At 50.6% G+C, this 17,577-nt stretch overlaps 1 pseudogene; it reads right to left on the bottom strand.

Annotated features, from left to right (window-relative positions):
* Positions 1-7,928: 7,928 nt before the first annotated feature.
* On the bottom strand, positions 7,929-8,788 carry LOC107543015 (small ribosomal subunit protein eS8-like; annotated as a pseudogene).
* Positions 8,789-17,577: the final 8,789 nt, after the last annotated feature.

Here is a 17,577-nt window from a genome sequence, read left to right on the forward strand (position 1 = left end):
CAGCAGCAAAAAGGGTAGTGTCAAGTCACCAAAGGGCTGGAAACAGCCTAGGGAGGTACCACCTCCAGCAGAGAGAAGCACCCTCAAATGCTGGGGCTGCCTAGGCTGGAGGAGAAACCTAGCCTTGGAGGGTGGCTGAGGGGCTCTCCCCATACCCCACACACTTTCTAGCCTTTCCTAGACCTTGAAACTCAAGCACTCACAGACAGGCAGACTTGCAGACAAACAGGGCTGTTCACCCCTATGGCTGGGAAATAGAAGCCTAAAGGATGGTTCCCCGTCTGCCTCTAGAGCTGTCAGTGAGGCCCAGACAGTTTTAGGTGTTTTGGGAGAAATGTTTAAAGGAGAGGAAGTGTGTGGATGGAAGCTAAAACTGTGTGAGGGAAACAGAGTCAGGTTCTTCTAGGACAACTGCCTCTACTTCTCTCACCTCCCACCTTTCGCAAAAACAAAATCTCCAAACCTATAAAAGTAGGACACTAAAGATTCTCCCCTCCCTGAACTTCCCAGGGCAGATTCCTAGTAGTACCCCCCATAATCACCAGGCCATCCCTATCATCACCTAACAAAATGCACCCTCTCCCTGACCCAGTCTCTCATGGGCTGATGTCCCCCACCCCTCATCAGAGACCGGTGGTAGAGGGTCACAGCATCAGTGGTCATTGGTAGCCTGGAGCCAAGAGAGAAGAGGGTACAGGGCTCCTGTCAGCAGCTCAGCCTGGGCTGACCTTGGCCTCGTTCCCATGAATGGGTAGGGAGAGACTAAGGCTAAAGAGTCAGAAGAGAAATGTACCTAGTCACAGGGAAGGAGACACAAGTGGCAGGAAGCCCCTGTTAAGAAGTGGTTGTAGCATAATGAGGTTGGAGGACTGAGCTTTTCCCCAGCACCCAGGAGTGAAGATCCAGCAGCCCTGGGTTTGGGAGTAGGGGAGAGAGAGTTGTTTTCATATGGGGCCCTCTTGGGAGGGAAAAAAGGAAACACTGACTGGAGAGGAGACAGAGTAGTCATGAGAACCCATTCAAGCCTGCCCTGCCTGGCAGCCAGAGGAATTCTACCTTCAGAGTCTCCCCAATGTGGGAGGCTGTGTCCTTTACCCCAGGAGGCTCTGACTGAGTGGGCTAGATTCAGAGACACAAGCTGGCTAAAGGCACTTGGCGTTCCTCCTATGCCAGCCCACTGATCTACCCCCATTCCCTCCCCACTTTGTTAAAGCTGGTCAACAGCTAGGGAAGAAGAGTCCCTGGGCTACACATCCTATCCCCCAGGGGACCTTTTGGCCAGTCCTTCACCCTACTTCCAGGGACCTCTATGACTGGGCCTCCTTCCTTCCCAGTCCAGAGCCCTTCCACACCTGGAAAGGAATACACCTCTTCCTCCTTCCTGGATGAGTGCTGCACCCGTCCCGCTCCACCAAGGCAGCTGTGCCAATGCCTGGGGCCCATCACCTTGGCACACCCAGCAGCCCAGAGGTTCCCCACTGAAAAGGGTTTGTGGCTGGGTCTGGAGAGAGGAATGGATCCATCAGGTCTCCAGAACCACCCCCTCCCTGCCAACAGACTGGGGCCTCTGTCTACCCAGGTGCCTCCAGACCCATCAGGAAGGGTTAATTGCCTCAGAGCAGGAGAGCAGAGCGAGGAGCGGGAGATGCAGACAGGAAAACACACAGGGCAACATACAGGGCTCCTAGAAAACACACCGCACACCCCTCCCCCACCACCTACGATCAGACTGACAGCCCGGACAGACTTGCTCCAACATCTCCAGTCCAGCCGCCAGGCACCTCCCCCACTACCCCCCCCCCCCCGCAGCCCCTGCAGAAGTTTGCCCTCGGTTCCAGCCACTTGGCACCAGGCAGGGCACCCCAGTGGGGCAACGCGGTTCTTGTAGTGATAGCAGTAACCACTTTCAAAACCTTTCCTCCATTCCATGCCCTGGTCCCATCTTTCCAGGGTGTGGGGCAACTCCTCCCTCGCCCCCTTAAAGTGCCTGAACTCTAGGCTCCAGGAACACTGACTGAGCTACTTGGCCTCTCAGCCCCACTGGACAAACTGAAGGGCACAGCTCCTTGGGGGACAGACATCAGGGCGTCAATTAAATGCGGCTCCAGCACTTGCCCCCTCCTTCATCATAGGAAATCCACCCCCCACCCCCGCCCCGTCTCGCCCCACCCCGGGAATAATGAAAGGTGGACTTTTATCGTCCTTTTATCTGACCCACTCCCTCTTAAAGGGATCGGAACCCCCTCCTTAAAGGGATCTTCAGAAATTATTTGCCCCCAGGCAGAAGCAAGTGCGGAGGTCTGCTGGGTCTTTACCTGCTGGGGCCCCTTCCCTAGGGATGAGGGAGGCAGAAGTATTCTTTCTGTGACTCTGAACTGGAGGGGCAAGGCCTTGCCAAGGAGCCAGCTGTTGAATGCTCAGCAAAGAGGATCCCTTTCCCTCTAATGGCACCCACTGAGACAGCCTAGGGGGAGGAAAGTTGGGGGGGTCAAAGTGAAGCCCGGGCTGTGTGGGCCAAGGACCTTCATAAGAAGGAAAAGGGGGGCTACATGAACTCAGACTTTGGGGAATACATGTCCATCGAGCTGTGTCCAAAACCCCCATGTGTCCAGTGCTAGCCTCCAGATTGCTGCCAAGGGAAGTCTTTGCAGGCTGCTGCTCCCCGAAGAAGCCATTTATGCATGCTCCTTCGCTCTCTCCCAACTCCTGACTCTTACCCTCTTTGGGACCCCAGGCCTTCCCGTTGGGGTGCCCTCTCTGCCCGTTATCCAAGTTGTCTCCACCACAGCCCCAACAACTACAGACTGCACCCCATTTCACGCCCTTTTCTGCTCTAGTCGGCGTGTCGCTGGGGTCCGTCTCACCACCCTGCGCCCTACCCCCACCCAGCCAAGGGGGTGGGGGATGGGCACACCTCAGCTCCCCGAAGCCCCGCAGAGCTGCATCCTCTCCCCCGGGTTTACTAGGCTCCTAGTCTCACCCAGCCCCTGAGGCTGCAGGGTTTGAGGAAGGGTAGGTTTGAATGGGGTGGAGGGGGTCCGAAGGAACTCCAGATCGAGAGGGGAGCAGAGTCGGAAGCAGGCACTCACTGAAGCCACCTTTCTGCCCCTCCTCCCTTCGCCCGAGAAGGGTCGAGGCTGCCTAGGGAGGGCTTCCCGGGCGCTTGGGAACTCGCCAAGGCCCCCACCCCTGCCACTCCCTAGAGGAGAGGCTCCCCGAAGGCCTGGAGCTCGGAGCTCTACCCCACCCCCTCCGGCAGCTGCTGCAGCCTCCGGCTGAGGTCAGGCTCCACCTCCTTTCTCCAGAGGGAGAGCGAGGGTTGTTTGTTGTTGGGGTGTGAGAGGGAGAAGGTTCGAGATCACCTGGCCCGGTGGGCTTGGGCTCCCGAAGCGGGACGGAGCTGGGCTGGGTGGGCTGGGGTCGGCGGGAGCCTACTGCGGAGGCCGAAGTGCGAACCTAGCCCCCACCCCCGCGGTTCCTGAAAAGGCAGCCCTACCCACTGCTTTAGTTCTTCCATCCAGCCGCCCACTCGATGGTGCCCCTGCCCCTTGTCCGTCCCGTGTGGAGTGGCCAGAATGCCCCAGGCGAAAGGGTTAGCTAGTCCCCGGGTTAACACGAGAACCAAGACTTTTCCTGCTCTCAAGAAGCTTTCAGTGAGGGGGTGGGAGGGCGCTTGGATGTGTTGGGGCCAGAGGGACAAGTAGACAGAAAACAGTATGATAAACATAACATCATGACAGCAACACATAATGGCTGCTGAGGAAGCAAAGGGAAGAGTGCCGAGGTCTTCCCTGGTGTGGGGCTGGAGTGAGGTGCGAGAACGTTCTGAGAAGGGGCTAAGCCAAGAGCAGAATCTTCAGGAAGGAGCAGGCATTCTTCATGCAAATCTGCTGTCAGTAGAACGAAAGTTGAGGACATCCAGACAGGAGTACTGGCGTTAGCAAAGGCACAGAGCTGTGGAATAGGGGGTAACGCGAAGGCAGAGAGGTGGCTGGGGGCGTTGGGGGCACTGGTGAATTTAAGGGAAGCAGGATCCTGATTGGATCTGTGTCTGACCGAGATCTGGGAAGGCAAATTGGGGAGCAGCCTGGTGTGGCTCATGCTGGGGGGACGTTGCACTTTGCTTCCCATCCAAAGCTGCCTTCCCTGAGGGATATTTATTTTATTTTATTTTTAAATATATCTTTATTGATTTCAGAGAGAGGAAAGGAGAGGGAGAAAGAGAGAGAGAAACATCAATGATGGGAGAGTGATTGATGGAGCCCACAGCTGGGGCATGTGCCCTGACCGGGAATTGAACCCCCATCACCTGGATCATAGGTCCACGCTCAATCGCTGAGCCACGTCTGGCTGGACCCCTGAGGGATATTTTAACCTTGAGTCCCTGCTCCCCTTTTAGGCGAGGGTTAGGCAGAAAGGGTCCATCCCTGGGGAAGAGTCATGTCTCAGAGCTGCTCCCACCTCTAAGCATGGGCTCTACCTCCTCTCTCCCCAGAGAAGGGTTGGGGAGGACCCAACCCTTCATCTCCTCCCTCATTCCTTCTAGGCAGTCCTGCCCTCCCAGAATCACTGCCATTTCCTCTAACAGCGACAATAAAGAAGGCAAAAACATGACCAGCTTTACCCTCCAGGTGCTCTTTCCCCACCTGATTGGGGACTAGAATTCTCAGGCAGTGGACATTGCTGATAAAAACCATGTAGAGATGTTGGTAAATATCCCTCACTGGGGCCCTGGAGTTGGCATCAGACTGAGCACTTGACTTTTGGGAGCCCATTTGGTCCTCACCCTGCTCATTGCCAGGAGATAGGCTCACTGTCGTCATTTCACAGATTAGGAAACCAAGGCTTAGAGCTGTTAATGCCTGTCCCAAGTCACACAGATGAGGCTTATAGTAGGGACTGCCTGACTCTCAGCTCAGGGTTGGACGCCCCCTGGCCCCAGCCCACAGCACTGCCTTCTACAAGCCTAGAGAGCTTTGCCCTGCTTGCCTCACCATTTGGACCACTGTCAGGGGCAGGGATTGCCAGGTCAAGCAGGACAGGGTGTGGGGGTATCATCGAAGCTTCATACTACATAACCCTGCTGTTTCCAGCGAGCCTTTCCCCATGACATCTGGAAGCAAACTGTTTGGGGCTTTTCTTTGGGGTCCCCAGCATAGGTCATGCCTGTACATGTTTGTTCCTGGAGCTCCCTGAACTCTCTGTCTCCGAAATCCCCATCCTCAGAGTTTCAAGCCTGATTTCCAGGAAAGGTCTCTCAAAGCTCAGGTGAAGGTCTTCCACAGTGAGGTCCACATTGCTCCCTGATGTCCTGAATTCCTAGGAGTCCCCCCAGTCTCCTGCTATACCTTCCTGACCGTCTGCTGCTTTGCCTGGGCCTCTGTGATGAGACTACAGACCCCTGGAGGGCAAGACTATGACTTCAACTTCCCCTTTATGGCTTCCTGTGTGTCTAGCACATCCCTGCACCCAAGGAAGGATGGCATTCTAGGTCTCTCAGAATCTGGCCCCAAACACACAGCCCTTTACCTCTTCCCTGCCACAGATCCACTCAGGGATCCCAAATGGCAACCTTTAAGCAGAATTTGGCGGGCAGACAAGTTCTATTTTGACAAGTTCTTGTCTTACAGGACTTAAAAAAAAAAAAGACTTAAATTAGAAGCCAATGCTGATATTTTTGGAGGTTTAAAATAAAAATCCAAATTTCCAATTTCTCTTGAAAAATCAGAAGATCTGGCTATCTTTGGCCCACTTGCAACAATAGGCTGGTGCCAAGTAACAAATGCCATCTTTATGGGGCAGGCATGCTGTAGCTTGCCATGGCCCCACCTTGCCCTCTTTGGGCACTTATGAGACCTGCCTGACTCGAAGGTTTTCAGGTTTGTGATCCTTGCATTGTGGTCACAGAGACTAGGATGACTGTCATGATCTTAGCTGTTGGAGTGTCCACCTCCCTTGGACCTACTTGGAGAGGCTTTTTACATTCTGTACTAGTGCCCATCTGTACTAGTGCCTTTATTATTTCCTCGGGTACAGATGTTTACTGAGCACTCTCCAAGATCCATGGAACAAGACTGGAGATGAAAAGGGAAATTAAACAAGGTCCAGCATCTGTGGGCTCTTCTAGATGACTACTCCTGAGCTCATAGCATAATGCCTGGCAAACAGTAGGTGCCTAATAATATTTGATGAACCGAATAGTAAGTGATTGGTAAATAGCAACTGAATAAATTAATGATGAAGGGAGGACAGTTCCAAGAAGCATGAAATGCCTGTGATGATCTGGATGTGGTTGCTTGAAACCTCAGCTTCCTCAGGATCACTGCTATTAGGACACTTTGTCTGCTCAGATATCAAATTGGAGTATGTTAAAGGGGACCTTTCTCTGAGGAACCCCAGAGTCAGTGGACTGGAAGTCCAGGAGTACATCCACTATGGTTCCTTGAACCCAGACCTGCAGACTCCTGGGATGATGAGGACACCCAGATCTGGAATAGGCAATGTCTTCCAAAGCCAAGGAGGGGTCTTACTGAAGGCATGCACACACTCAAACACATTTCTTTAATCCTCAACAACCCTTTTAGGTAAATATTATTCTCAAATTTACAAATTAATAAGGAGACAGAGACCTGGAGAATCTAAGTAAATGCTCAAGATCACATAGGCTTGGAGTGGCTCCACACCTTTGTTTTTTAAAATATGGCAGTTAGCGTAAAGGTTAAACAGAGGTCTAACCCTTCATAGGTCTAAAACCCTTACTCTTTCTACATTTCACATAATGTAGTGACTATAGAATACAAACCCTATAGCTAGACTTCCTGAATTGGAGTTCTGGCTCTACAGTATCTTAAAACATGCAAAGTACTTAGAAAAGTACCTAACTCTTCACAAATGCCCCCCATTAGCAATTATGAATCTACTTCATCATACCCCCATCTGGCCATGTCTGCAGTCTGCCCTGTTTCTGGAATCCAGTCCTGCAACCCCTATTTGCACCTCTGTCTCCCATATGGAGTCCCTACTATGTGGTATCCATGGCTGTATTCTGTCCATCCAGCTGCAGTGTGTCCCACGCTGGCCTTACCCAGGCTGTGCCTTCCTTTGTTAGGTGCGGAGAAGGGGCCAGCCTCCCTCCCCATGGCTTTCCCACTCCATCCCCCAACACCAGGGCTATCTCTGTGACTTTAGCCATCTTCCTCTACGTTTGGAAAGATTTTCAGTGGCATCCCTAATCACATTCCTCAAGGTGAGGTGGCTCCATCTCCTACAGGCTTTCAGCCACAGCCACCAGCCTCTCTAGTCTTCAAAACCAACAGTAAATGGCTCTTTTGCCATTTTTCCCTTAACCACAATGAACCCACAAGAGCCACGACCATCCCCTCCCAGTGGTTTCCAGACTACAGTACTATGCTAACCAACCACAGCACCACTCACTCATACTCAGCACTGTTCAGGTACCAACAGGACCTGGAAGATGATGCAGATAACATTGCTTTTGACCTTGGAAAGCTTCCATTCCACCTTGCTGAGACTCTTGGAAACTAAAGAACCCAGCAAAGCATATATAACTCGAGAAAGACTGGGCCAGGCAAAAAAAAAATAGCTGGGTAGGTGACATCTAGACTCAGGCACTAGGTCTGACAAAATTTTTTCCTCTGATTTGTGAATAATTCTATTTTTAAAAATATTATAAGGGAATTTGTGAAAATGGTGCTTAGTTATATGGGCTACTCTTCTTTATTATTGAAAAGTATATGGGTAAGTCAGCAATTTCCTTTTTCATTTGTTTCTCTCTGTTGGAGAAGTTTGTAGTGATAGGTAACATTCCTAGAGAGAACACATGAGCTAGGCATTGTGTTAAATTTTTTATTCTCTCTTTTTAGAACAAATATCTTTATTACATGAGCTAAGGTAGGAGGCAAGGGGATTTATTTGCCTTTCCAGGCCTTGATTTTCCTCAGATGGAACCCCAGTTCCATGCCCTCCAGTACAAAGCCATCTGCTTGACCACATTGGCCTGGTCTTGAAGTGATAGGTGCAAGAAGCTTGCCCTGCTGGACCGGCTCCTTGAGAAGACTGCTGATTTGGGCATTCTTTTTCCTCTTATCATATTTCTTCTGAATTTCCTTTGATTTTTTAAAAAGATATCTTTATCGATTTCAGAGAGAGGGCGGGAGAGGGAGAGAGAGAGATAGAAACATCACTGATGAGAGCATTGTCATTGATCGGCTGCCTCCTGCATGCCCCTGCTAGGGATCCAGCCTGCAACCCGGCAGGTGCTCTGACTGGGAATCAAACCTTGATCTCCTGGAGCCTAGGTGGACGCTCAACCACTGAGCTACGCCCAGCTGGGCTCTTTGGTCGTTTATTTTTTGTTTGTTTAAAATCTCTTCCTCTTCAGGAGTCAGTTTGGCCCCCAGGTATGGCCCAGGGGCAGTGCCTAGTGGGACTGGTAAGTCTGTGGTTAGGGTGTGCTGTCAAGGAACACGATACAGTTCTTTACTAGGGTCTTGGTGCGGACCAGTTCATAGTTGGATGTATTGTAGACAGCATCAATAATCTTTGTTCTGTGCGAACAACACTCCTCTGAGCCCAGAAGCTGCCCAAGTCCAGCCTCAAGACTCAGTACTCCTTGTCGCCTCCCCGCACCCGGACTGTGCGTATGCAGTGGGCCAGTCTCCATGCTGGCGGCAGGGCATCCCAGCTCATATTTTGGCTTCTTGCGGTAGAGCTTTCTCTTGCCCCCAGTCTTATGGTGCTTGTGCCAGTTGTCCCGAGAGGTGCCCATGGCTGGCTTGCCGCCTGGCAAGAGTATACACTCTCTTAATCCTCAGCTAGTCTTAGGAAATAGGTACTGTTATTCCCACTTTACTGATGAGGAACCTGAGGCATAGTGAGTTTCAATAACTTGCCCAAAGTCACGCAGTTAAGCGGCGGGTCCCAGCCTCGTCACTTTGAATTGCCCCTCCACCTCTTGTTCCTAAATGAGTTTCCCCAAACAACTCTCTGTTCTTATGTTTTTCCAACCATCTGTTAGCAAATCATTTGGATTTTATACGTGAAGTCGCTGTGAGCCACTATTAGATTGGGGGTAAAATGTTGCGAGCGTATTGTCATATTTCTTTGTAAAAAGAATAGTCCTTGTGCAAAGTCTCATCAAAAGTACCCTTTCTCTGCCCTCTGCACTCATTTTGACACTGAAATAACAATGTGGTCTTTTAGGAACATCAGATACACTTCAACTTCCAACTGCAAGCCAACCCAGTGCTCTCCCAGTGTTTCCATTTTGCAGTAAATGCACCACCTCCCACCCAATTTCAGAAACCAGGAACCTGCGAGTCATCCTTGGCACCTCCCTCTCCCTCCCCAGCCACCACCCATATCTAATCCATCACCACAGCCTACTGTCATTTACCTCCACTCCTAGCACCTCCTCCTCCCCACCCCAACAACCACAGCCCTGGCTTCCCGCGTCCGTTTTGTCGTCGTCCCCCCGCCCCCCCCCCCCCGCCCCCGTCCCCACCCCCACTTTCCCACTCAGCAGCTAGAGGGATCTTTCCAAAACAGATCGCATCATATCATTCTCCTGCTTACACACTTCTGTGGCTCTCGCTGGCTGCCAGGATAAAGATCCAAATCTGAAACAGACAACTGAGGCTGCCTCGGCCAGGAGGCTCCCTGATCCCTACCCCCAGTCTCACTCCTGAACCTGCCATGCTCCCTCCCTACCTCCCAAACCCAGCATGACAAGGGAGTGGTTCCTGGGAAAGGCCGGTCTCCTAGACGAGGCTAGGGTGGGGACATCTGCATTGGGGCTACAGTTTCCCCACAGCCTGGCAAGCATGGTAGGCTCTCAGGAACAATTACGGAATGATGAGTGAATAAATGAACGACTGGCAGAGATATTAAGCCTTTGCTGTGCCACCTTAGCTCTGCAGTCCGACTGCTTTGCCATGTGGTCGTGGTCACAGTGCTAGAAAACTAGTTACTGCAGCCACACTGTGTGCCAGGCCCTGCCTGCTGCCCTTAGACTCACTCCTGCCAGCCCAGTTTGCCTATTTTCAGGAGTAACTGTGATGTTATCTTGGTCTCTGAGTCTCCAATGTGCGGAGAGATGAAGTTTCCATGAGGCAGCAGGGGCATTAGTTGGGTGGCTGTTTTGTGATTTGTGTGTGTTTTTACTATAAAATTTACTGACTTGATGAATGCAATGACTGGATTCCAAGTTATGGGTTTGACAGGGTAGAGCCTTTGAAATCTGGAGACATAAAATTTACAGTTCTGGCTCTGGCAGACCAGATGGCTTCTCCAAGAAGTTAGAGTCTGTGGCCCCAGAACCCCAATCTTTTAGCTGCTACTAAAAAGATTGGAAAATTTAGTTCAAGGCAAAGCCTTAGGATTTCCCCTGCCCACTTCGGCAGCTACTCCCTGAAAGTCTGCCCTTGATGTTTTGGTTAAATCTGATTTCTTTTAGATAAGCTTGATAGAGAGAGGCAGGATAGAAGAGGTCTCCTCCTGCCACCTCCCCCGGCAGGCATTTATCATGCAAATATTTCTTGTTCAAGCGCCTCCATTAAGCCAGGCTGAATGCTGGGGATACAGCAGCAAACCTCAGACAGGTAATGTTTGGGTGAGAGGTGCTTGTGCTAAGTCTTAAAGAATAACACTAGAAATGACTGGAGTGATTGAACTCCTCTGTGTGTTTTTTTGTTTTGTTTTAATCTTTACCTGAGGATATTTTTTCTATTGTTTTTCAGAGAGTGGAAGGGAGAAAGAGAAAAACATTGATGTGGGAGAGACACAACAATTGGTTGACTCCTGGAGGAACCCCGACTGGGGACCGAGCATGCAACTGAGGTAGGTGCCCTTAGGCTGGAATAGAACCTGGGACCCTTCAGTTTTCAGGCTGATACTCTAACCACTAAGCCAAACCAGCTAGGGCTAAACTGATCTGTTTTATGTCTATTTCCTCAACTAAATTGAAAGCTCCTTTGGCTCCATAACTGTTACTGGTCTTTGAATCCCCAGCACCCCTGGAGTGTAGCAGCCACTCAGTAAATACTGATTGTTCTGAGCCTGAGATTGGTGGTGCAGGGATGAATCGGTCACTCAATGGATTGAACCAGGGATGTGCTGGCTGGGGGCAGGAAGCTGGACAAGCAGGTTCATCCACTGACTGGGGACTATGTGGTGGGCCCCAGGAAATCCTCACAGGAGGTGCAGAGAGATGAAGTGTCCGTGAGGCAGCAGGGAAATTAGTTGGGTGGCTGTTCCTGGTAAGAGGGGCAGGCTGGGGTGAGGGGCTGAATGGAGGGAAGGGGCTTATCAGAGGACCTTGTGGGGCATCATAAGAGGGCTGAGCCCACAGGAGCGTCCACTTGAAGCAGAGGGGAATGTGGAAGTTTCACGAATGCAGACTATGGGATAGGAAAGGATGCCTATCAGTGAGGGATTTGTCTCCCAGTTAAGACTGAGGAGCCAGTTTTGACCCTTTTTTCTTTCTTTATTGATTTGAGAGAGAGAGAGAGAGAAAGAAGGAAATATCCATGTGAAAGAACCATTCATAGGCCCAGCCAGGGTGGCTCAGCCGACCTGTAACCAGGAGGTCACGATTCAATTCCTGGTCAGGGCACATGCCTGGGTTTTGAGTGTTGGATTTGATCCCCAGTAGGGGGCATGCAGGAGGCAGATCAATGACTCTCTTCATTGATGTTTCTCTCTCCCCCCCCTTCCTCTCTCTGTAATCAATAAAAACCTATTTTTTTTAAGAATGAGAACCATCAATTGGTTGCCTGCTGCACGCACCTGACCGGGGATGGAACTCTGGTATGGTATGTGCCCTGATCAGGAATAGAACCTGCTACCTCTCCGTGCGAAGCTTGAACCAAGCCACCGGGGCCAGGGCTGTTTGATCCTTCTTTGGGGACTCTAACAGCCTTACTTAGGGATTGTCGGACTGTCTTGCTCCTATTGACAATAGGCTCCACACTCTGAGGCACTTCTGGGGCTCTCACCCCACCCCCATGACCTCTCTCCTGGGCTCAGGAGTCCCGGCATGAGGCTCTAGCCCCCTTGCAGATGTGGGTGACCAGATGGGGAGAGCAGAAAAGCTGCAGCATGAAGCTCTCTGATTGGTCCCTAAGGGTCAGTGAATGGGGAGGGGGACACAGAGGCAGGGTTCCAAGCACCTGGGCATCCCGCAAGAGGGCTCCACTTACTTTCCAGTGAGGACTTCACCTTCCTTCACTCTGGAGCTTGGCAGCCTCCCAGGGAGGGAGGTACCCCAAGGAGATGGAGATCCCAAAGACCAATCTGCTTCCCTCCCCTCTCTTCTCAGCCTAGCAGGACCAAACAGTGTACTCTACCCATGGCCACCTGGGAGGTGGGGGCAAGGAGGTTGTAGTGACAGGGACTGGTGCTTGCTGCATCTGGGTGGTGCTTCTTTAGCCTGAAGTGTGACCAGTTCAGCCACTGGAAGCAGTCTCAGCACTGGGGAGCAGATAGATCCCTGTTTTCTCAGGCAGGCATATAAAATTCACATACCTCCAGCCTTAATTAGCAACCTTGCAATGGCCCCAACCCCACCCTTCTACTCTGGGTCAACAGACCCCACCCTTCCACTCTGGGCCAACAGTAGGAGTCTGGAAAGAAAGGAAGCACTGGGCAGGCTGCAGGCTGATTATGAAAGAATAGTTTCCTCTCACTAGCCTTTTTTCATTTCAGAGTCTTCTTCCCCCTATTTTAAATCTTAATTCATCTTATAATAAATTAAACAATTTTACTTCACCAAGTAAAGGGACCTACTGAACACTCAACCCTGTCCATCCTGGCAGCATCAGTCAAGGGGTGGAGTAGGGACTCAAGACACTTGGCTACCCCATTCCCATAAATAGAGCAAGCATTTGGGGTGGGGCCCCCAGGTTGTCCTGAAAACACTAGGCTTTGCAGAGGCTCTCTCTTGGGAGCCCAGGTGGATGTGCCAGAGGGACTCTCAGGGCAGGCCAGGCAGGCGGCCCCTGGGTTGGTCTTATCTCCTGAGGGCAGCTGCAAGCTCACGCTCCTGGCCTCTGCTCCTGCAGCCTGTCTAACAGCCTGTCTCTTGGTGTGTGCGCTGTTTTCCCTGGGATGGACACAACGGGACAGGTGTGTTTGGATGGAGGGATGTCTATCTCTGAGTTTCAGAGAGCCCCAATCTTTTCTTTCTTCCTTCTCTCCCTCTGGTGGTGGTGAGGGCAGCTCTGTCCTTCCTCCACTGATCCCCTGTCTTCTGAGAAGGAAGATATTGCCTGCATTGAGATATTCTGAGCCTGAAATATTGTTCCTCTCTTCAAGAAGCTCCCACTTACCCATCCTGCCCTTACTCTCCTATGTACTTCAGGGCAAAGCTGTGTCTGGCTGCCTGACAGAGTAAGTGGGAACACAACTGTTCCTCTTTCAGGCTGCTCTGCATTAACTCAGTGCTGTCTCCCAGCCCCCTACCCAGTGCATGGCTCTTAGCTTGTCTGTAAAGGTTTGTTGACCATGCGGTTGATAGGCGTGAACAGGGAAGCAGTGATACACGCTCCTTTGCCATAAGACTTCTCTCCATTGCTGAAACTAAGCTCATGCAGTTGGGCCCTGAGGCTGGCATGCCACTTCTGCCCAGGTCACCTGTGCTGGCATTATTCTAAAAAAATGTAGGTGCACGACTACTTTGTAAAACAGTTTGAAATTACTTAGTAAAGTCGATCAGGTGTATACCTTATAATACAGAACTTTCATTCCTGGGAATGTACCTGGAGAAACTCTTGCACACATAAACCAGAAGACACATGTTTTAGAGTACTCCCAAACTGGTAGCAATCCAAATGACCATGAACACTTAGGATGGATATTAAATCGTAGTATTTTCACAACAATGGAATACTATATAAGAAAAACATTGACCAAATTACAGTTCTACTCATTAATATGAAGAAATCTTTAAAATCTATACAATGATGACCACAGGGAAACAAGACACGGAAGAATATATTAAATGTGAATCCAATAGAGAAAATTTAAAAACTGGCAACCTAAGCAGTATTCTTTAGGAATATACACAGAGGTAGGAAACCATAAAGAAAAGTGCGGAAAGGATTGTCACTAAATTCAGCATGGTGGTTCCTTTGGGGAAAATGTGTCAGGAGGGGCACAAGCTCTAAGGTTTTTGGAATGTACTCCACACTGACTTGGGGTGCTGGGTACATTGGAATTTATTATTGTTCTTTGCATTACACGCTTGTTACATAGTCCTCTGTATATATTGCACACTTAACACAAGGAAAAAAGGATGTGTGCCCCAACTCTGCTCGCTTTGTCCCCAACCCCCAGTCTTGTCCTCAGCTGGCAGGAGAGGGGCCAGTATTCCTCATCACAGTTCCTTTCTGTTTCTGAGTGGGTGAGAGGAATTTGGGGGGTGAGGGCCTCCCCTCTGCAGCTGGACTCTGGCTACTCCAGGGTGAGGCCTGGGGAAAGCAGGGCCAGGCGAGCCGGCTGGCTCTGCTGTTCCTGCCAACTTTGGGGATTAGGCCAAGGCTCCGGCCCACCTGTTGTTTCACTCATTCAGCATGAACATTGCCACGGAGGGCTTTCTGTGAGCCTTGGGTGCTGTTGGGAGGATTCAGATAAGTGAGAAATGGTCTTTGACCTCAAAGATCTTACAGTATACTCAGAGGTGATCACATACACAAATAACTATGGTACCAGCAAAATGTGAGCTAAGCGTCACATGAAACCCATCTGCTCTTTCAATAAACATTTGTTGAGCACTTATTATATGCCAGGAGCCATGCTGGATGGTGAACATATAAAAGCAGTTAAATCACAATCCTAGTCCTTAAGTTCTTAGGCTGATTTAGGGGGAAACAGACATATAAACGAGATAAATATAACAGGGGGGCAAGCCCACTGATGTAGATATGGCCAGGGAGAGGCAGGAAGGGGCCCCACTTGGGATGGGCGGGATGGGGACAAGCAGTGGGGAAAGGCTGGAGAGGTCTTCCTGAGGGAGCAGCTCCTGAACTGAGGCATTAGGGATGAAGAGGCAAGGGCAAGGCAAAGGGCTAAGATGGGCATCCTCTGCAGAGGGACCAGCTGGGGCAAAGGCACAGGGGTGAGAAACAGCACTGTAAGTACTATTTGCAACTGAACACAAGTCCTCACAGGGATGGGGAGAGGAGCGGCAGGAGGGGAAGGCTGGGGCAGGTCAGAGTCCTAGTTGCCTTGCCAAATCTTAGATCTTATAGATGCCGGGAGCCCCTGAAGTGTTTAGGGGGAGCTTGGTAGTTCACTCTGGCTCAGTATAGAGGAAGGGTTGAGGGACATGGATTGGAAGAAGGCAGGCAAGTTGTCAGATTGTTATGGATCCAAGAAATTTAGACAGGCTAGCTGTGTCTGAGAGTGGGTGGACGGTGGGTATAAAAGAGGCCAGCTTCGAAAACAGCTCTCTGCTGGAGTGACCAGGTGGAGCACACAGGGGGAGGTGGGCTCCCACCTGGAACTAGCGTGGCTCTGGGCTCTGGGGAGCACTAAGTGTGGGCAGAGTCAGGGGACAGCTAGGAATGTCGATGGGACTCTGCACCATCTGATCCCAGGACTCCCAAACTCTGGCCTGTGGACATGACTGGCCTGAGAAAGTGGGGAAAATATGGGCATGTAATGAGCTTCTTATAAGACAAATGTATGCATTTTAAAGAACTATCCTTAGAAGTGTCTGCAATTAAATCACTAAGTAAGCATATCAGAGGCACGAAGTTAATTACCTAAAGAAACCTCAACGACTCAAAAGTGCAGGGGCAAAGCATTGGAGACAAGGAGGGTTGTTTTTTTTTAAAATTTAAAATGTTTTAAAATGTCTTTCAAAACCCATGAACATAAAACATACAAAATTTAAAAAAAACAACAAAAAAACCCACCACTGGCCTTTCTTCTAAGTCCTTTCTACTTCTTTTAATTGCCAAAAGTGGCCTTTCTTGTATGAAATGATACAAGATAAGGATAACAGGTTTCCCCTGCTTAATGTTCTCATTTGGCAAAACAAAACGTTGTAGAGCCCTGACGAGTCCAGAGCAGTCCAAAGGCAGAGTGGAGGGCTCTGCGCGCCTGCGGCCAGCCAGCAGGGGTCAGGCGAGCTCCACTCAGGGCTCTAGGAGCAGCGCCCAAGCGGAAGAGCTTGAGCAGCGTTTCGCGGGTCACAGTGCCTCCGGGGAGGAACAGAGGACCTTTAACCTACCTTAAACTGGGGGCTCGGGATGAACAGCCACCTGAGTCCTGGGTCAGAGCTCCGCCGGGGAGGACGTGGACTGGGCGCCCTCGCCAGGCCCCAATGCTGTTGACACCAGTTCTGGTTCCACCCAGCGTCTGGGCAGGGCTGTCTGGGGTTTGTTCCTGTGCCTCAGAGCCACTCACCTTACATGTCCCTTGGAATGGGGCCCTTGTGCAACCTTTATTCTATTTTTCCATCGTTTATCCCCTCTATGCCCCCTTTCACCTCCCCACTCCCACTGCCTTGTGCAACCTTGTCTTCCCAGCTCTGGTGTCAGGAAGACCAAGGAGCTAATGTCAAAATGAGTTGAGACGGCTGCATAGGTAAGGGTTTGCCATTACTAGATTATATGAGTTTAGAATTAGGACTCAGGGCTCAGGGAAGCATCCTGTAGACCCCATATAGACCAGTTGTTCTGAAAGTTTACCTGTGCCTCAGAATTACCCCTGGAGATGTGATTAGGTGTGGGAATCTGCATTTTTTTTTTTCCAGATTGCCAGATTCTCATAAAGGGTATGCCCAGACCACACTTGGAGAACCATTTCCTTAGCTTCTACTACCATCCCACAGGGTGAGCAGTAGGAAAACTGGGGTGGTAGTCAACAGGGGAGCTTAGGCTGATAGTGTAACCTGCCTAAAATCAGAGTTGAATTAAAGGCAGCCCCAGGAAGTAGTAGGGCTGGCAGCTGATGCTGTAGAGTTGCACAGTGCATGTGCATGTAAACCACCAAAAACTCCCACAAGAACCAGAGGAAGGGTCCACTGCTCTTCCATTCATGACTCAAGCTACACTTTTTATTTTGGCTTTAGGAGAACAATCATTTACTCCCCAAGTTGGTGTTAGGATTTGTAACCCACCTTTTTTAAAATTTTTATTTGTCTTTTATTGATTTCAGAGAGAGAAAGGAAGAGGGAGATAGAAACATCAATGATGAGAGTCATTGATCATCTGCCTCCTGCAGGCCCCTCCACCAGGGATTGAGCCCGCAACCTGGACAAGTGCCCTAACCAGGAACTGAACAGCGGCGATCTCCTGGATCTTAGGTCGATGCTCAACTGCTGAGCCACCCCTGCCGGGCCCACCTTGGCTGGACAAAACACCCCATTCTGTCACATTCTGAATGTTTCCAGGCTTGTTGTTCCAGCTACACATTAAACCCAGCAAGACCACCATTTTAGCCACATTCATCAACATAGCAAGAGGCAGGCAGAGTGGGGAAAGCAAAGGGACAGTGCCACACGCCCTGGATCTTCCTCCCTCAAGCTGGAACTGGGCTGGGATAGGTGTGGAA

Source organism: Miniopterus natalensis, chromosome 1 (genome assembly GCF_054644295.1).
Source record: "Miniopterus natalensis isolate mMinNat1 chromosome 1, mMinNat1.hap1, whole genome shotgun sequence".
Lineage (NCBI taxonomy): Eukaryota > Metazoa > Chordata > Mammalia > Chiroptera > Miniopteridae > Miniopterus > Miniopterus natalensis.